Source organism: Anarhichas minor, unplaced genomic scaffold (genome assembly GCF_050575085.1).
Source record: "Anarhichas minor isolate MPS153535 unplaced genomic scaffold, ASM5057508v1 ptg000005l, whole genome shotgun sequence".
In the NCBI taxonomy this organism is placed as follows: Eukaryota; Metazoa; Chordata; class Actinopteri; order Perciformes; family Anarhichadidae; genus Anarhichas; species Anarhichas minor.
In genome coordinates this window covers 4,686,797-4,708,184 of record NW_027466451.1, presented here as the reverse complement: position 1 = coordinate 4,708,184, position 21,388 = coordinate 4,686,797, and the positions used below count along the sequence as shown (strand labels likewise).

Here is a 21,388-nt window from a genome sequence, read left to right as displayed (position 1 = left end):
GCTTTCCACAAACCCTAACGAAACGCGCTGGCTGCTCAGCGAGTTGGTGAGAGACCCCATCGATAACTCTAGGTCTGTGCCTGTTGGGGTGGCTGTCGACTGTGTGAGAACCAGGCTCTCCAAGGACCAGGGTAACAGAGAAAGGGAGCAGATCGAGAACCAAAAAATGACTGAGTATAATCGCCTGATGAAGGACCGCCTAGCACAAGCCGCACTGATAAAGGAGCTCGGACTGGAAGGTGCCAAGGCTAGGATGCGCGAGCTACAGCTTCACGGTGCGTCAGTGAAGGACAAGTCCAGCTCTGTCATGTACCGCTTTGAACGTCTGACAGATAGGGTGTATGAATATTTCCAAGTCAAAGGCATGAGAATGGAACCCTTTCAGGTAGAGCTCTTCAGAGGGGTGGTGTTGGGTGTTACGAGGAACCAGTTTGGCGATGCTCTCTTCAAGTACAAGCACGCTCTGCTGGCCAAGTTGGGCTTAGCCCCTCTAGGCTCCGAGGACTATGACCACGTCAACCCTTCCCTCAGTCACGTCTACCAAGTGGAGAGAGAGTTCTCTCGCTACGCTAACCCTTACACTCTGTGCCTAGCCCCAAGACAGTGTGGAAAAAGCTTGATGATGAGGCTGTTACTAGCTGCGGTGCTCCTACACCTGGACATCAACGTGATGGTTCAGGCTCAGAATAAACACATGTGTACCACATTGAGATTGGGGGTTGAGAGCGCGATGGAAGAACTACTGCAACTGCCATCTTTCAGACACACTGAGAAACCCGTCAACATCTGCGGTAATCCAGAGAACAGGATCTACAGATTCGATCCGGGTTACAAAGGATCTTCCTTCGCGCACTTCTTGTCTTCCAGTAACGATGTGAGTATGAACTGTGTGTGATTATGACTGTTTCATCCTGACACAGAACCGAGTTCCATTTCTATTGCGATCACGCTCCAACCTATCTTTTTTTTTCCCCACCGGGTCTGTCCCTGGTACGGACGGGGTATATTCACGGGGTCTGCACAGTGTTACGTGTTTCATCCTGACACAGAGACTTCTATTGCGATCACGCTCCAACCTATCCTTTTTCCACTGGGTCCGTTGTCCCTGGTACGGGTAAAGTATATTCACTGGGTCTGCACAGTGTCTCGGGACTGGAGCTGATCTTTGGCTGAACAGAGCCTCCCCTCTAGCTTCAGGGACTTTTCGATTTCACAGGTCACGGAGCAATCAGTGTGCTGAGTAGCAGCGGTGACAACTGGCTCCTGTGTTTCATGTTGGGTTGCCGAATCAAACTCATTTTCGGAGCGCTCTGTTTGTGAGTGCTCTGTCTCTGAGACGTCCCTCGCTAAGATCCCGCGTCCTTCCTCTTCTGGATAAGCAACGTGGTGGAGAGTCTCCACGACCACCTTGTCAGGCTGCTCTCCACCTCTGTTGACTCGGGGTCCATCGCGAACCCGGTTTCTGTGTATCCTCTCGCCGTGAACTCGGGGTCCATCGTGAACCCGGTTCCTGTGTATCCGCTCGCCGTGGACTTGGGGGACCTCTGCGTTTTGCGGGTTATCGTCTTCATACTGTCCAAGCTCTGGAGGTGGGTTGGTCCTATGTCTGAGAAAAGGTGCTGTGATGCCATGTTGAAAGGCCGCATTCACTCCTGCACACATGACAACCAGAATGGTGAGTGTATACTGGTGAGAAAAACAGGGATCTGCAGCTGAACGGGCAAATCTTTCAGAAGAGCTCGGAAAAACTCGCTGATCCCCTGACCAATGTGTTTCAGTGATGAAGGTTGTGAGGGTGACAGAGATCGCCTTGGTTGGCGGTACCATTAGAATAGGGTGTACCGTGATGGCTTCATGGTACCTTTTACATGGGTCTTCTTGAAGTGTCCATGTACGTCTAAACCAGTCTTTTAAACTGTCACTCCAGTCCTTCACTCCAGTGCATTTAATGTCCATAACGATGTTGTTGTGGTGCTCAGCAAAGGCAATTACAGATAGACCCAGTTCCAGACAACGCTCACGCAGAAACAGACGGCAAACAGGCGACTAAACTGAACAACCCAGGACACTGTGGACCAGAGCTGAATGCAGATGATGACCAAGACACACATTTTTTAGTATGATGTCGATCTCTACACCAAATGGCTCTCCAACGTGCGATTTCCAGGCCTCGCGGTCGTGGGGGCTCAGCTCTACAGCTATTTGACCGATGGCGTTGTGTCCAGAGTCCCTGTCCTCCAGTTTTTATCACCGTCCAGCAGAGTCTTAATCTCTGTTACGGTCTGTTTGGACACTCTGGCTGTAGCATCATAGAGCACGTTTGCGGAATCACTCGGGGACCCAAGCCTCTCGATTTTCCTGAGGAGTCTGCTTAGGAATCGCTGGAAGACTGGATTACATGTGGGCCGGTGTGAGAGGGTAGTGATCGTATTCTGTTGGTCTTGAGTCTGCTTCTGCATGTCCGCGAGGTGTCTGTTACACACAGCCAGCTTCGTGCGACTGAACTCTCTCAGTGTACTCTATTCTTTTGGTTGGCACAATGGGACCCATCTTTGCGGACTTCCGCATTGTTTTGGTAGTGGGATCATAGTTAAACATATATGGGTCTACAGTCCTCGTCCATCTGCTGTCCTACAGTGACCAATGAAAGGGAGCAGACCAGGACAATGTGGAACATTATGATAGAGTTCAGTCCTGACCTGCAGCAGCATTACTTAATTGATGTTAGAGAACCCGATCCAGCAAGCTGAAGGTGGTAATCGTATACCAATGTGAGCACAAAGTGACTACTACTCCTATATGACTTGTCTCAACATATAAGCCCATAATATATTGTAATCCGTGTAAGGAACCTCCATGGTACAATGTCAACCAAAGCGCTTTTCTATGGAGTCCCAGTGAATGATGCTGTCCTGTATAACAAACATCCGACCGAGGACGAGACATCCGACCGAGGACGAATCATCCGACCGAGGGCGGAACATCCGACCGAGGGCGGAACATCCAAAGGTAGGACTGTACAAAATTAGGTGTTCAGCGTACCCATTCACACCCTCTACCTTTCAGTATTGTAGCTTGACTTGTCTCAACATATAAGCCCATAATATATTGTAATCCGTGTAAGGAACCTCCATGGTACAGCGCTTTATATATGGAGCCGGAGTCCCAGTGAATGATGCTGTCCTGTAAACCAAACATCCGACAGAGGACGAGACATCCGACAGAGGACGAGACATCCGACCGAGGACGAATCATCCGACCGAGTATAGTACGAATCATCCGACCGAGGAGGAATCATCCGACAGGGGACGAGACATCCGACAGGGGACGAGACATCCGACCGAGGAGGAATCATCCGACAGGGGACGAGACATCCGACCGAGGAGGAATCATCCGACAGGGGACGAGACATCCGACAGGGGACGAGACATCCGACAGGGGACGAATCATTCATCCGACCGAGGAGGAATCATCCGACAGGGGACGAGATATTCGACAGGGGACGAGACATCCGACAGGGGACGAATCATTCATCCGACAGGGGACGAGACATCCGACAGGGGACGAATCATTCATCCGACCGAGGAGGAATCATCCGACAGGGGACGAGATATTCGACAGGGGACGAGACATCCGACAGGGGACGAGATATTCGACAGGGGACGAGATATTCGACAGGGGACGAGACATCCGACAGGGGACGAGATATTCGACAGGGGACGAATCATTCATCCGACCGAGGAGGAATCATCCGACAGGGGACGAGACATCCGACAGGGGACGAGACATCCGACAGGGGACGAATTATCCGACCGAGGAGGAATCATCCGACAGGGGACGAGACATCCGACAGGGGACGAATCATTCATCCGACCGAGGAGGAATCATCCGACAGGGGACGAGACATCCGACGGGGGACGAGACATCCGACAGGGGACGAATCATTCATCCGACCGAGGAGGAATCATCCGACAGGGGACGAGACATCCGACAGGGGACGAGACATCCGACGGGGGACGAATCATCCGACCGAGGAGGAATCATCCGACAGGGGACGAGATATTCGACAGGGGACGAGACATCCGACAGGGGACGAATCATCCGACCGAGGAGGAATCATCCGACGGGACGAGATATTCGACAGGGGACGAGACATCCGACAGGGGACGAATCATTCATCCGACCGAGGAGGAATCATCCGACAGGGGACGAGACATCCGACAGGGGACGAATCATCCGACCGAGGACGAATCATCCGACCGAGGACGAATCATCCGACAGGTAGGACTGACGAAAAATTTGGTTACGTTCAACCGGCATGTTAAGGTATTCAGCGTACCCATTCATACACTCTACCATTTCAGTATTGTAAGCCATGGAGTACATTGCCACTAAAGCCCACAGGCTCAGGCTGAGAGAAACCGTGACTAGTAAAGATAGCCCGGTGTCAAAGCCTCCTGCTACGTGCTACCTGACCCGAGGGACCATTGACAACGAGTGGTACATATGGAACACCTCGGCTGTAGCTATCGTTTTGCAAAGGGGTGACTCGCTGCACACCTGCCTAGTTTCATCCAGTTTCGAAGATGCAACATTGTGCCCTGTACGGGTACTCAAGGGTTTCACCATCAGCAGAATGGGGAGCACAACCTGCGTGCTTGACCGGGAGATACGTTTCCAGGAACCAATCACAGACATGGAATCGGTAGCTACCCAGGTTGATCTTGTGAACATGTGTACGTCGAAGGGTGTCAAGTGTGTTATTTTTTTAGAGCATTACACACAGCACCCTCAGGATGAAGAACTACAACTCGGGTCCCGAGTGTGCTCACTCTTTGTCCAGACGGTAGGTGAGATGCTCAGCAGAAAGTATGACATCATGCACCACTACCCTCTGTTCAACCGAGCTCTTGGTCTGTATTACTCCAATAAGGTTAACCTGGAACCCCCGGAACTGAAAGACATGATAGCTACAGAGGGACTACTGGACCGGAGTGCTGAGGCTCACCAGTCTCTCCATGGGATCCCGTTGGTAGGACTAGATCGTATATTGTTTTCACAGTGGAACTACCCTGACAACAGAGAGGAGCAAGACCGCAAAGGTCGAGATGAAGGAGATGAACCCTCCTCCGATCAGCACGAGGCTACGCGAGAGAAACGCGACACTGTAGACGAAGCTGAAAGGCAGACGGACTTATGTGAACCGAGCCCTGGTAGACGACCGTCCCTTGTAGCGTGTTCGATGAAAGAAACGAGTGAAACTTTTACCGTGAACACCTTAGAAGCCTTCAACAACTTTCCGGGGACTCTAACAGACGGTCCGCTTGCTTTCCCTTATATCTTCACAATGCACACAAAGGATGACCTTAAATTCGACGATCTGGTGAATTACTGTCAATCGCGCGCATGTGGACCCCTGGGGGCTCTACCACCACGTGCGAATTGGGGCTCTGTCAACCCAGTGCTGCTCATGGAAGACCCTGTCGACCCTACAACGGGTACGATATCGCGTCGCTACACTGTAACATCCAGGGGACACTTGAGTACCATCATCGCGAACCGAGCCGGAGTCGGTCTGTGCTACAATGAGGTGTTTCTACGAGGCAGACCTGTCACCAGATTGAACCTGGATGTGGATCTCAAGTGTTGTCAGAAATGCAACAATAAATTCGCGACCCACGCCGAGCGCTCCACCAAGCATAAAGTCTCCGAGGCATTGACCACGAGTCTAATCTTGGTGATCGTGGAGTCTCTGTTTAGATCTGCAAAGGTAAAAAGGACCGAGTTTGAGAGTGACCCGTCTCTCAGAGAGCTGGCTAAGGTGGTGGGTAAGATCGCTGTGTACATCAGGGATTCTTCGACCAAGTCGAAGCTGAGTCTGAGGATGCTGTGGTATCTTCCGGTAGAACTGTGCAGTTTCAATGGGATAGAGGGCTACAAACATTTACTGGACGAGATGGAGAATGTCTCTCTCACCTATGTTCTACTGTCCTACCCGGCCAACGTTGAATCGTGTGGACTCTGCAACCTGGGAGATTCGATGCAAAGGGGAGGTTGTAACAACTCCTTCTCAGGGTCCAGGTATCTGAGGCTCAACTCGGATCAAGCTGAGAACAGGTGCTCGTCTATTGACAAGGCCCCGTACTCATTTAGGAAGTGCGTACGGTTGCCCAACTGCTATAAGGAGGACACTGGGTTCGAGTATGTAGACACGTTCAACGTTCAAGATGTAGAAGACCCGGGTTTTGATGACCCGCTGTCCCTTTCCGTGGGCTTGTCCTCCAACCCCATATTGAGTGATGTTACATCACTGGGGAGCCGTTTTCGAGACATCGTGAAAGTCAAGGGACATTCGCAACCGTTGGTGTTCTCGGGACTCGAGGAAGTACCGAATCAAGCTCGGGTCGAACGCGAAGCTCGGAGACTAGCGTTGCTCTGGGGTGTCCCTGTGACTATTAGGACGACCGGATCGGGACTCTTTTGTGTCCAGGCGAACGAAAGGTCTACAACATACCCTTGTCCTATACACAATAGAGTGCACTCCAAGTCCAAGCTCGGGGCTCTGGTCTTTGCTGCACAAACTAAACCGAAATGTTTTGTACCCTGACATGCATATACCATGTGGCCTTTGTTGAATAAAAACAAACAAACCATGTAACAACTCACTGGGTTTAGGGCTTTATTGTCATGTCAATATCATCACTGTGTAAATCGAACAATGCTATGTGTGGACAGTACAGATTCAGACTATATAAGGAGGAAATGTAAGAAACGCTCACGGTGCACATGAAGTCCTCAGTGGAGTCAATACAGGCTCCGGACACGTGGAACCAACACCTTCTCTCTCGCAGGACCCGGAGTTCTTCACGTGTTTAAATATGGTATTCACTAGACCTGCGGGGTACGCATGAAGCTCATCCAAGGTGTGCGTACGCTTTGAGAGTGTCGATCCGTTGGTATTTGAGTACACACGCGGTCCTCGTTGAGCTACCTCGATGTGCTTCCCGGCCTTAATGTTGCCACAGTTCTTTTTGCACATCATGCCTTGGAATGGGTTGTTGGTCATCAACCGGGTCCTCTTTCTGTACCTGGTGCCGTATTTACAGTAGTCAAGTCTAACAACGCGTTTGTCCTTACATGCCGCCCTGAACCCATCAAAGTTAGCCCGTGTGACATTCTGACACGTTTTATTTCCCCCGTCATTCATCAGCTTGACAAATACGCTCGCAGGGTGATTCCTGATGTCGTGGTAAAGCCTGTGCGAAGCCCATCTCTTCCAGAGCATACTAGAATCAGGGTTTTCCACAAAGTACTGCATGGCAGGGTTGATGGTATGGAAGTACTCTATGATGTCTATAGTCTTTCTCACCAGAGAGTCTGCGAGTGTAAGGTCCCTGGGTGTCTTCGCGTGAGTCCTGGCCGAGCTGTAGTTTTCGCAAGGTGGTCCTGCGAATATAACGTCGGGAGGTGGCCCTGACCACTCTCTCGCGGGGTCCCAGTGGCGTATATCGACAACAATATCAGCATTGTGACAACCTTCGATGTCTAGCCTTCGCACGTTCCAACCGGCTTCAACGAAGGGTATGCAAATACTACCTGTTCCATCGAACAGACTCAGGAGGGTCTTCCGTGAGGGGGTTACCATTGTTGACATGCGAGTGTCTGTCTGTGACTTTCATTGAATTAACAGATTTGTTAACCGGGTGATATTCGCGCATGAGAAGAATAAGCATGATGCTGCATACCGTGTCATATCTGCTAATAGCGCTATGGGTCTTGGGTTGTACGGGGAGACCTGATAACATGTGGGATGCCAGTAATCTACGCAACTGCCGTCCCGACGTGGACTACTGTGCTGATATATACAATCCACCACTGACTCTGGTCGAGTGCACATACGCCGGTAAGGGACTCTGTCTATACCGGTGTCCTTTGGGGCAACCCTCCATGCCGTACAAACCCAGCAGAGGACGACGATGCGCATCAATGTGCCCTAGTGGGTATTTTGTGGGACTGTACCATAACAAAGAGACTTGTCGACTGCACACTCTCTCCTGCCCTGAAGGGGAAAGCGTGATACTTCCCGGTACGTCCTGGCACGACACAGTTTGTGGATACCCGGAACACAATGTACCGGGACGTCTGAATGATGTAAAATCCAGCTCCTTCCGTGTTACGCTCGCAGACCTGACTGGAAGGTGGGTGCGGGCCATATCTGCTCCCGAAGTAGAACAACTGTGCAGAGAGATGACCAGTTATGAACAACTGACATCATGCATGTTCAACTTTGAAAATATGTTACAAGGCATGGTGTCCCCAGCTGAATCCCTGTACTACAAAATGAACACGCTTTCCCTTTACCACACCTCCAAGCAACTGTATGACACGGTGGTGAAGCCCTTTGTTACTGGTAATGTGGAGCCAGATGTGTCCATTCAGTTCCTACAACCCAATCCGTGGTGGGTAGGGGACCAGGACACCCTCATCATACAGACCAGACTCACTATCCCCATTGGCATGTCGCACAGGTACACACCCAACGCGCTCCATTGGTACACGGGCAGGTTGGGGGACAAGTGGGTGGTGCGAGCCGAAAAGAGGAGCATCGTCTCTTCCGAGTGGCGATACAACATCACCAGAGGTCTCGAGTGGACCAAAGGGGAATCACTCGGGTTCTTCGTGTACATGTTGGACATCTCGATGGTCGTGAAAAACTTCCACTGTGGTCTGTTCGACTCTGTGTATGTAAATGTCGAGGTTTATGATAAGCACGAGAATCAGGTGGTAGGGTTACACAACACGTTGGAGGTCAACTGCGTTTGGAAACCCAAGCGGCATTCGGTCTGCAATTGCACACGCTCGCTGCTAGACTATACCAATCCAGCTGGACTGTGTTCACCGACCTGTATCTTGACCCCGTTCGCACACCACCTAAAAGGAGTGGAGGGTAATGACCATTGGATGCTAGAAATCACACAAGAGGACCCTGACACCACGATCATGGGCCAGGGTCGGGTTCTGTATGGTTCGGTCCAACCTAAAACTGAACGATTCTGTCTAGTCACGAATCATGTTTTCGACCTCTCACTTGGACCAAAACAAGATGCGCCGTCTGCTCCACTAGATGCGAGACGATGTGATGTCGTACTCGTTGAGTTTAAAATCTGGATACAAGACCCTCCCCAGGGTCTCGAAGAGCGGTACTTTCCAGTACCCGTGCGGCGATCCTTATTGAACGGGCGCCGTGTAAACGAGATACACATACCAATAGCAGTCAATGATACCCTGCAAACTGTCATTCGTCAGTCCTGGGGGGGTAAGATCGGGGTTAAGTTCAGATTCGTCCACTCTAGTCGAGTCGCCCCTTACCAGGAGGAGATCGCAGCTGTACTCGACTGGATATTGACCTTGCAGTTGCGTAAGAACCGAGCTCTACAAGTGGTAGTCATCGACGTGGACCTAGGGACCGTAAAGTCGTCAGACTTTGCTATGATCAACAACCTATATGGGTCAAAGTTAGAGTTGATCCCCGGGGTTTCAGCCGACACACTAGCGGCCGTCGTACTGACCAGAGGGTACAATACAGCGTACAATCACTTTAAATGTAGTGACACAGAGAGATGTTCTATGATAAACGCGATATATGACGGCAAGGGCAACCTCCTGTACCAGCGAACATTAAACGGTCACATTCCAGAGTGTCATGAGGCTCCACTGTCCTCCCAGAACTGCACCGTGTGCCGAGATCGAGACGTGATCATCGTCTGCCCGACCAGCTTTAATCCTGCAGGCTTTGAGGACACTCTAGGAGGAGCGCTGACTGTTGAAAGCTACCCTCCTCCGAGGTGGTACAATCGAACAGCGTACTCTTTGACACCGGAGCAGGAGCAAGCCGAGACTGTGCTACATGAGGTAGGCCTAATCGTCTCGTCACACGGAGCCTTTCTGAACCTCGATACAATATCCTTGTTCACGAAGAGCAATCCAGGTTGTGAGCAAGTGAGACCTGGTCGCTGGCGCATAGGAGAGTACACGCCCGAAAACCCTTATGCTATCAGGTTACCCCGTGATGAACAGTATCCGGAGAGGACAGGACTCTTGGTCTTTGAGGAGCTGTGCAAGAGATCAAACAACCGTGCGGGGATAGTTGTGTCGATCCCCTCTGCCGATTACATCCTTGGCGGTCACTGCAAATTGATACGCTTGCTCAACAGACACACCACAACTGACCCCGGTGGTTCGGGCGACAAGAGGGTCCGTTACTCAATGCGAGACCTAACCATGGTAATTTCGGATATGGCCAAGTGGGGAGTGTGTAGATACTCGCTAGGATACCTCGACTACACCTTTGGTAACTCGGAAGGTGTACCGACCTTCACGGAGCTCTCTCGTATAATCAACTCTGCTGCCACCAACATCCGCGCATTGCATTACCTATACACCAGGAACTCGACCTTCGGAGACGGAGGGTACTCTTATGCTCACGTGAATGGAGTGTACAAACTCGAAGGCGGTATGTTTTTCCAGCGAGTGGCCGATGGGATACCTTTGACCAAAAGTTTTGTCCCAGTGCCAGGCGTTCCGAACTTGAGATTGGGCTTAGCGTCAGACGTGAACGTAGGCGCTCCCTTGCCCGTCAGCGAACTCATCATCGGGGACGTTATCGAGAAGGCTAAGTTTATACCGTACGGAGCGCAGGTAATCAACTTGAATCACAAAGACATGGTTGCGTTCGTAGATCAGGATAGGGACAGAATCTACATTCATTCTCCTTCTACGGTTGTACGGAGCGATAGTCTCAGGTTACCTTCCTTTGGTATACACAGCGAAGAAGAGGGGATTTTGCCCCACGTTTGCTACAGCTACATTAGCGGGGCTGTGCATCGTGCTAGGGTATCGGTGTCATTGCCGATCACCAGAAAGGGGAGCGAGTCCGTTGTCCAGAGTATATTGACCGCAAATCGCTGGCTCGGGACACCTGTACTCACGAGAGAGGAAGAAGACTGGCTTTCCAACAAGTCCGTGATGTCAAATCGCACCACATTTCCCCCTGTCCAAGGCTCACAGTGGTTGACTTTTGACAGTGTGCACTTGGTATCAAAGACGGTCGAGTGTATCAGGGGCTCGAGTTCGTGCATGGAGCTAGGAGACTACGCGGATAACAGTTGGCCCCAAGGAGGCACAGGATACCCGATTGCAATCTCGAGCATGGTGGGATCACACAATACTACTATCTTGGTTAAAATGATAATCCATGTCAACCACGGGGCGATGCGTGTTACGATCCCTTGCAACTGGAAACCATTCTCTTTAGGATCGGAACACCCCTCCTCGTCCCCTGAACCTCCTCCGGGTTACTACATGCAGACAGAAGAGCATTTGCTTACCAAGTTGAAAAGGTACGTGACAAGTGTGGGACCGGTCACAGGATGGATCGTGGAACCCATCGCGTTGCTCTATTGCCCTGACACGACCCGGAGTCTCACCGATCACATACCCTCCTCAGATATGTACTTTGGAAAGACCTACGAATGTGTGAGCGCTATGAACGAGTCTCTCGTTGATCTTGGGGATGTGTTCTCTCAACTGGATTCTGCCATTGACTGGAATGAGAAGAATGCCGAGCTCACGGTGAAACGTGTACTTTACATGGCGAGTCGCACCTCTGCCCTATGTCTGAGCGGTACTGCACTTGCTGTATTAATCAACATCACCTTACTGATAATGCTTTGCTCCATGTGTAAAGGGACTCGATATAGTGAACAACGCTATAGGGAACAACGCTATAGGAAACTGCAATGAAACAAAACTCGCCACGATGACAACCCCCATAGCAACCTCGAGTCTTTCGTATGTGCTACTGTCAGCTATGTGTCTTATCTGCCCCGTGTCCGGTCGACACTCGCAGACTGAAAGTATCAGTGAACCCCCGGTTCGTCCCGATTCAACACCTTCAACACAAGCTCGGCTCATCAGAGACCACGAAAACGTAGATCTTGACACCCTGGATCACAGGGTGATACTCCACCCTGGCAGATGGAAGATACGCGCACCCGAGAGGAGCAGCACCTACTTCATGTACCATTTCTTTCTAGGATTCAACTGGACCGAGCTCGAAGTCGATTACCTCGAGTGTTCTGAGGTGGCCTGCAGAGGCTTACCTGATTCTCATCAAGGTTGCGATCACCTATGCTCTACTGGCACCTGGCGTGATGCGACTGTCGCCTTGAAAACAGCCGCACTTGAGTACAATAGGGCCATGGCATCGCTCAACGCGGTATTCAATGATCTAGCCGCTGTCATGGACACGCACATCATCAAGCGGAGTACATCCGACACAGTCTCCAAACTATTGTCATACCACGGTAAGGTATCGACAACAGGTCCTCAAATCGTGGATGTTATGCAACATCACAGGACGTTGATTGACCAAGCCTTGAATAACATAGTGGAACACTCCCCGAGTGCGTTTTCGTATGCCCACATCACGACCGAAACAGTCTCACGGTCCAACGATACCAATCTCAACGGTTTACTGGACACCTGGAAGAGCGGAGCATTCAAGTTGGCAGTCCAGCTCAACGCAGTGACATTCGCCTTCCAGGGCGCTCAACAGCGCTTACTCTCGTGCGCGCAGGGTATACAGAGGTCTGATATCATGGGATGTGAACCAGACTTCATCTCCGAGTTTTACACGGACACACCTGTGGCGAGCCGCTCGATGTCATCCTCCAGGCTCCTAATGGTCGCAAAGAGAGAGAGTTGGAATCCCGTAGCGCTCTCCCACTGGTACATGCCCTTTGTAGACTCTTGGAATGGTAACAGGACTTGTTGGCTGGACAGGCCTATGGTGAGCGATACGCAGGGAAACTACAGGGTGCCACAGTGTGACTCGAGGGGGGTGTGTGAACCTCTGGAACTTGACGATGAGACCGTGTCAGCGTGTGAGGTGAACGACAACGGTGAGATAAGTTTGGAATGCCCCGTTGTGTGTGGCGCCCCATGCTTCGGTCCTATCTGCTATCAGTCCCAAACAGACACGTACACACTGAGGACCGCATCCAGCCCAGCGAGTTCTATCAACGCAGCGAGCGATCTGATACTCGTGACCAAGAGTCCCAGGATCCTCTCTAAGGTGTACTCTCTGTCTGATGTGGACATACAAATGTCTCTCGCCATCGTTCGGAACCAATCTTACCGTTCGTCCGAGTTGCTGATGCGAGGAGAGACTGTGTTACATAACATCGTCGCAATGGATCGCGCTGCTCGGAAATACATTGACAAAGTTTACCTAGAGACAGCAGCTCAGTTTCAGGGGACCAAATGTGTTGTTGACTGTGAGCGCATGATAAGCCACAGTCGGTTCATGGCTGCTGCTTCAGTCACCCTCTCTGCTCTAACCTGTCCTTTATTGATTGTTATAATCATAAAACTCAGGTCTAAGAACCAGGAGGTGTTTGTGAGGAACATGCTGTGAGAGAGCATGGTACTGGTCTCTAGTTTGCACAAAGAGAAAATAAGACTCGTATAGCATAGCCACGGAATGGGCCTATCAAAGAAACAGGGACGCGCAGCCAAGGCTGAAACGTCCAACCAATGGTAACCTTTTTTTTAGGGTTCCTCCAACGGCTCATTTGTCCAACCAATGTCATGTCTATGGGAGACGAAATCATCCAATCCAAGGGGCTCATTTATAACCAATGCTAACTCTCTGTCTAGTTGCCTATATATACACTGTGAAATTACTCTTGTGGAGAAACGATCCCAACTCAGACGGTCTCCCAGAAGAATCGGTCGGACAATCGCGCTCGACATTCGCACGATTTCGCATCACATACTCGAAGAACACTTCAATGTGCTGATACTTCAGCATTAGAATGGCAACCGAATCCAAAGGGTATATGATCTTTAGACATGGTAGAACACACCAGTTCGTTCCCGAGTCTGATGAGATTACACTCCGAGATCGAGAGGTTTGGAGGTTTCGACATTGGCGCTCAACCTTAGACGACGACCGTGAATACAAACATTGTCTCAGTGAAACAGAAGTCACAAGGTTCGAACTGTTACCGGCATTCTTGGAGGCAAGAGCAATGGGCATCCTGAGCGGTCCGAGTCACGTTGAGGCTATGCTGGACCAACAGCTAATTGTACTGTGTGACAATGCACCCCACATTTCCCCGCTGGACATAGGAGTCACTGTGGCTGACGCTCTCCTGCTCATAACGAAGCCCCTGAGAGTGGAATACATGCCTACGGATAAAAGGATGATTTTTCCTGCACTCTTCGCCTCCAGGGTTGGATGTTCCGACTGTAGCAACAAACCGTTCACCAGATACTACTGGCCCAGGCGCTGCGGAAGTGCGATCCCGCTTACGGATGAACTCGTACAGTGGTGTATGTATTCCTTCGAGTGGAGCGCTACCTTATCCACCACCGACATGGAATATCACAAGAAGTGGCCTACGATCTCGTACGTACCGTTCAACCAGGAGGGATGGGATTTGGCCCTTCTTGTAATGGGATCCATAGAGATGATCGTGTGGGACATGCCTCTAAATGACAACCACATCAGTGTACGCGGGTGCGGGCTGCCTCACGGGACCGTGCAAATGGCCGATTGTATATTGGCAAACATTTCACGCATTCTGGAAGTTAACATGAAGGCTGTGCAACCTAGTCTTGTTGTTGACATAGCATACAGCCTAGGAACCTGCACATACAACCGTTACGGGAGAGACTTGTTTTTTCACCCCCTCTGTGAAGCCTGCACAACGTGCCCCAAAGTCAACACGTCACTTTACAAAGTGGAACCTGTGTAAATGGTCTTGTTGTTTTTGACTTTTGTAATAAAGACTTGTTTATTTGCACCAAAGTTCACAACCCTATCTGATCATTCTATTGTTGTACAGGGAATTAATTACACAGTGGTGACTCAGGGTCCTTCCCGGCCACAAGCACTGAACACAATCTTCGTACTCTACATGTCATTGATTATATCCGGAGAGACATACAACTCTATCTCACACGTGGAGTAAAGAATAACACAAGCTTTGATTCAGGCTTAAAACGCAATTTATTGGCTCATGGTACAATCAATACGCATTGCATGCAATGTTACACCAAGTCAGTCATGTCACACACAAGCTAGGATATGTAGGCTGTAATACACCATCAGGGGTTACATAGCTCAGGGAAATAAAATTTGTCTATAGAAAACATGATGCAAATTCACGCACGGGTACATAATCCTGCTGGGGGTTGTGATTGCAACATTCCGTCATCATCACAGGGGACCACGGGATAGATTCACCAATGATAGAGAAGATGGAATTCCGGAAAATCTCTAGGGTGTTATAGTCAGCGGCCGTTATATAGAGCTTGAGAGCCTCTATGATGTTTTGGGCAAGTTCCTTATTGGGACCCTTAAACCTGTCCACGTAGTACATTTTCAGCCAAGATTGCACGTCTGTGTGATCCTTGGTCCTTTCGAATATACAGGCCAAGCCATCCACGATGGCTTCGATCAGACTCATGTCATCCATCTCACCTCCGGGGAAGTGCTCAGGATGATGGGGGTTCTTCTCGTAATGGTGCTTGAATCCAAGGTTGGCCATGGTTGTGAGAACATCAGTGTCAATGTACAGCTTCTCCAATGAGCACACATTCGCCTCCTCCTGGGTCTGGTGAGGTCCGTAACGTTTATTGAGCTGGTTCCGTTTCTTCGCGTTCACAACACCGGCCTCTTTCTCCATGTGTACTGCCATGATACCAGCGTACGCAGGTGCTTCAACTGTACTGGTCTTGCTAGAGTCGTGACATGCGATGCTTCTCACGTAGTACCGATCGGCCAGTAAGTCCAGAGTCTCTTCACAACCTCTGGTCGCTTGTTCGAGAGCTCTGGCAACCACAGCTCCGATCATGGTCACAAACATATTGTGTGACAGGAAAGCCTTATGGTGCTCTCTCAAGGGGAGACTCTCCACCAATGCTTTCTCACACTCAGGGCTCCAAGAGTTGGCCTCAGCAGCAGAGCACAAGGTGTGAACCAGTTTGATAGTCGCGTACGGAGTTACAGGGACCTCAATCTTCACTTTGTTGGAGCGTGCAGTCTTTACGATATCCTGGACAAAGGCGGTCATTGGAGCTGGCTTGTAGACATATTTGTTATGCTCAGGGATCAACGGTGCTGGGTTCGGTGTACCAGTAGCCTTGGCAGAGGCTCTGGTTCTGGTAGGTTTAACAGAAGCCATCGTACGGTTTCCTAACTACAGTTGTGACAAGATTGACAAAGCAAGGTTTGACTGACCAAAAGGCGCTGACTTAAACATCATTAATATATAGCAATGAACCCGAGTATAGGTCCTATTGCAAGTGTGAGACTTGAGGATATCACACGGGGCGATGTGTTTCCAAGGACCACCGCCTTATTGAGTGATCTTCGGTCTGGTGAAACATCTTCCCTAACTACGGTGCAGTTGGCGAAAGAGAAACTGTACACTTCGTTCATGTAGCCCACTCTAGCCATCCTCCTACACTGGTAGGTTTCAGTGTGGTTACACGGGTCGCAATATATGACTAGAGCCTTGTCACTAGTTACGTTGTGTGTCACATTGAACCCAGATGTGTACGATTTGATATATTTGGAGACTACGCCTTGTCTGTCTATGCGATACAGTCCGAAAATTTCGTTCTTCGCTTTCGACATAAACCAGGTAGTTGAGAGAAACCGATCGGGGTCGTCATTCGGACAAACCAGTTTCACCTGTCTAGCAACTGGGAAAGGGAGCTCTGTGATATCGAGAGCTGTGGCACTCGGTCTCGTTGTGGAAAGACTCGGATTCTTGGTCGCATCCGCACTCTGGGCTGTAGTGGGTGGATGTTTACGCGTAGAGGTACGCTGATCCTTAGTCACAAGATTCTGGGCTCCAGTGGAAGCAGGCTCGGTAGAAGTACTTGGATCCTTGGTCACATCAACACTCTGGGCTGCAGATGTAGTTAGAGAAGGAGGCTGTGTGGAAGCAGGCTGAGAAGACCCAAGCGGTCCGCTGATCACCGTCGAAACTGTGACATCCTCGGGTACCGTGATCACTTCGGCATCTGGGGTTGCAGTGCTATGAAGCCTGGTCACCACATACGCGGAGGTGGTAGCAGAGTGTGGGAATTGGCCTTCTTCAGACAAGAGAATGACAGCTGATAGAGTGAAAAGTAGATTGCGCATTGGTCTAGTTGAAAAGGCCATTTCATGCCAGAGAAGACACGATAATGATGTGGATGCACTAGAGTCTGGCTATATATACTTTCCCTACTGCATTGGTTGGATAAATGGGATGGTATTTGGAGTGGTCATACTTGGTTGGATGTTTTGAACACTGGTTGGATGTTTTTGGAACATTGGTCGGATGTTATGAACGCTGGTCGGATGTTTTTGGAACACTGGTTGGATGTTTTTGGAACACTGGTTGGATGTTTTGCACACTGGTTGGATGTTTTGAATACTGGTTGGCTATTTGAACACTGGTTGGATGTTTTGAACAATGGTTGGATGTTTTGAACAATGGTTGGATGTTTTGAATTACGGTTGAATATTTGGAACACTGGTTGGATGTTTTTGGAACGCTGGTCGGATGTTATGAACACTGGTCGGTTGTTTTGAACACTGGTCGGATGTTCGAACACTGGTTGGATGTTTTGAACACTGGTTGGATGTTTTGCACACTGGTTGGATGTTTTGAGCACCGGTTGGATGTTTTGAACACTGGTTGGATGTTTTGAATACTGGTTGGCTATTTGAACACTGGTTGGATGTTTTGAATACTGGTTGGCTATTTGAACACTGGTTGGATGTTTTGAATTACGGTTGGATGTTTTGAATTACGGTTGAATATTTGGAACACTGGTTGGATGTTTTGAATTACGGTTGGATGTTCTGAACACTGGTCGGATGGTTCAGCCAGGGTTTGGTTTAAGGGCGAGGCTTACACTCAACAGGAGGATTCATTAACCCTTGATCAAGACATCCTTACACATCACTGTCCTATAGTTGAGACACCATGACCAGGAGAAACAGAGATTGATCCCCAAAGACATGTTCAGGGACAAGCAAGACTCTCCATTTACCCATTTGGAACACTGGGTGGATGTTTGGAACATTGGTCAGATACCTGGACCACTGCTTGGATGTTGTGAACAATGCTCGGATGTTTGTAACACTGGTTGGATGGTTCAGCCACGGTTTAGTTTAAGGGCGAGGCTTACACTCAACAGGAGGATTCATTAACAGAAACCCCTTGATCAAGACATCCTTACACATCACTGTCCTATAGTTGAGACACACATGACCAGGCGAAACAGAAAATTGATCCCCAAAGACATGTTCAGGGACGAGCAAGACTCTCCATTTACCCCTCCCGATACCCACACGTTCATGTTTCCCAGATTGGACTTCGGTATGCCATCAATGGGTAAGATTGAACTGAAGCAAGTCCTGACCCATCAAATTGGTCTACATAGTACAAACGAGGCGAACAAGACGGGGATAGATCACCCTAACCCTCAGGAGGTAACCAGTGATGCTGTCACAGACTACCAGAACCATCGACTTGCATCCGTGAGCTGGTTTGCTTACATGATACCATTCCAATTGGTGTGCAATGAGGACCACCACTCTGTCTTTCTCCCAGCTGTGAATATCATGGACAGATACATAACCACCTGTGTCGACCATGGTGAGGACCTGAGCCAGCTGTTGAAGAACATAAGTGACATCCGAACGGCATGCATTTCGCTCTCCTACAAGATGCATTCTGTGGACACGCGAGTTCATCTAGAAGACATTCACAAATCCAACAGGTGGGTAAAGAATGCATTGGTGGAGTCTTCCAGCAACACGGGTAAGCCCAGGTTACCATTGCTCGTCCTGTCAGATGTACATGGGATACAAGAGGCTGAGAAGCGAATAGTAAGCTCTTTGAGAGGTGCAGTGTTCCCCGCAAACGCTGAAAACATGATCAGTGCACTGTGCAAATATCTGATCCTGGAATATCAAAACATGCGATGTCTGATCGAGTCTAACCACAGGCTGGACCAACGTGTCACGAGGACGGCAGCCAAGCTTTTATCAAAAACTGCATTGGACACGCGGTTGTTACACTTCAGGAGGTGGAAGGTCATCGCTGTGTGTAGCTTGTTAGGGGTGATCAAGGAGTGTGTCACTACTAAAGAGAAGATCCGTATGGAAAACGGCTTCATCTCACTCTTGGAAGAACTGAAGCCTGGCGAGTTTACACGAAAGGAGCTGTGTGACCTTGAGCTGCTATTGTCACAGGGCTGTGTGGTGTGCAGTGGTTTGTTTGTCAACCTTGAAGTGTACAATTCTCTACGTAGGATATCGTCTATGTCCTGCTCCACGTGTAACGACACCCTTATCGGCAGGAAAAGGAATGCTCGCGGTGTGTCAGTTGGACCCGGACAGCAATATAAAACGATATAATAAGAACGTGGCAGTGTAGTGTAAATTTGTTATGTACACCATGTAACTTATGATGGTAATAAAGTCACCGTGTACATCTCCTTGTGTTGCCCTGTGAAATGAAAGGTTGTCACAGTGTGATAGGTTTTTTTTATTATTATTCAGACAGTGCATCCACATCACCATGTGTAGGTGCCACTATCCTTATGACCTTCCGTTTATTGAACATCAGTGTGTACGTGATCGTTACAGCCAGAGGTTCTAAGTGTGCACATACAAAAACACAAACGTTATATTAGAAGTGTCATATTCTTCAGCTTCATCCGAAGTGCCAATTTCATGTCACCGCAGTACAGACGATGAGCATGAGAGCCCTGGATGGTCCTTGCGCTGCAGATAACACAGCGTTCCACTCCGCCAACTGAAGTGTACCCGTAAGTGGCATTGGTGGTATCCGGGAACGATATGTATAGCTTTCTGTAACGTTCCTTCCCGAGTATGAGCATCAGATCCTGTTCCCGATTCTTGAACCTCTGTGCGATGTACGGACAGACCCCGCCTGAGTTGTATACGTGAAAGATGTGCTCGCCCAGTAAGGTGTCATCCTGAACAAAATTGCTGACTTCGAGTTGACACACGAAACATTTGTGTGTGTCAATCGTATGTTCAAGGTGGTACATGTTAGCAAACTCGCCCAGTGCACTGAAGTCTCCGGTCACTAAGGAGAAGTTTACAGGTCTCAGCACTGTAGGAACGGGTCCTCTAGTGAACAAACGGGTCTCGAACATAGGCACGCGCAGTTTCATATGCTTCAAGGTTGTCTTGAGACTGTTACTCATCTCCTCGCATGCGATGTAATGACCTTCTCCGGATGGACATGCGCAGACAATGCAGTGGTTGGTCCCGTGGATCGTAACGTACCCTTTTTTGGAGTACAGCATGAACTCTGGGAATGCTATAGCCCCCCTTTGGAACCGTATCTTTCCTTGTATGATGAGAAGCTCCTTTTCACGACCCCTGTACTTCGCCTTAATGTACCGACACTCTCCTCCTCCGCTCCGAACGTGTTCATTGAAACCAGGGTCACCTCTTTTGTACCCAGAGAGTACAATGTTACAATCGTTACACTTGTATGTGTCACACGTTCCCAGTACGTGCGTCATGACATTAGGGTCATTCAGTACCTCGTATTCATCCCTCCACTCTAAACCAAGGTTGTGAGCCGTGTATCGAGGGGTTCTGATCAGGCTGCTGTCCGCTTCCATCCGATCATCATCACATATGTTCACAATCGTGGGAACCCCCTGAATTATCTGCACTTCGGGAAAGAGCTGGGCTCCAGCGCGACTGTTGCCTGGGTTCTGCATGGTGCACTGGTATAGCAAACACTGGTGTAGAGTAATTAATAGCAGCTCTGTCTTCATTCGTAGACACACCCTCTATTGTAGCATCATCTTGAAAGGTGGATAACCCTGGTTGGATACCAACCTGGCCTCAATGTGGTTGGATTAACACTGAATACAATGACATTATCGGTCCATGTACTTTATTGAAAGTGTGAAACAGTACAATACAAAGGAGTGTCACAATAACAGTTGGAATAAGGTAACATAAACATTCAACAATACTACCAACCAGGAGTCATCATTTCTACACCGTGAAGCAACAGGTCTTCGTCGTCGTAACCCCTCTTCAAAAACACTTCTCCGTAGTGAGCGGGTATAACCCTCTCCATCCCCGAAAATTGATCCTTGAACACCATAGTCACATCCTCACTCAATACCATGCGAACGGTATTGACGGTGTCCAGCCTGGAATGAAGTTCCAAGCCCTCCGGTGTTTCATACCGACCGCTTTCCCTACCCTTTAGGGCAGCTATCCCAAACCCTTTAGCTGTAACGGTCACCTGAGTGGTAG

The 21,388-nt window shown here is 49.5% G+C and overlaps 1 pseudogene; it reads right to left on the bottom strand.

Annotated features, from left to right (window-relative positions):
• Positions 1-1,125: 1,125 nt before the first annotated feature.
• Positions 1,126-2,677, bottom strand: LOC142972098 (chloride channel CLIC-like protein 1; annotated as a pseudogene).
• Positions 2,678-21,388: the final 18,711 nt, after the last annotated feature.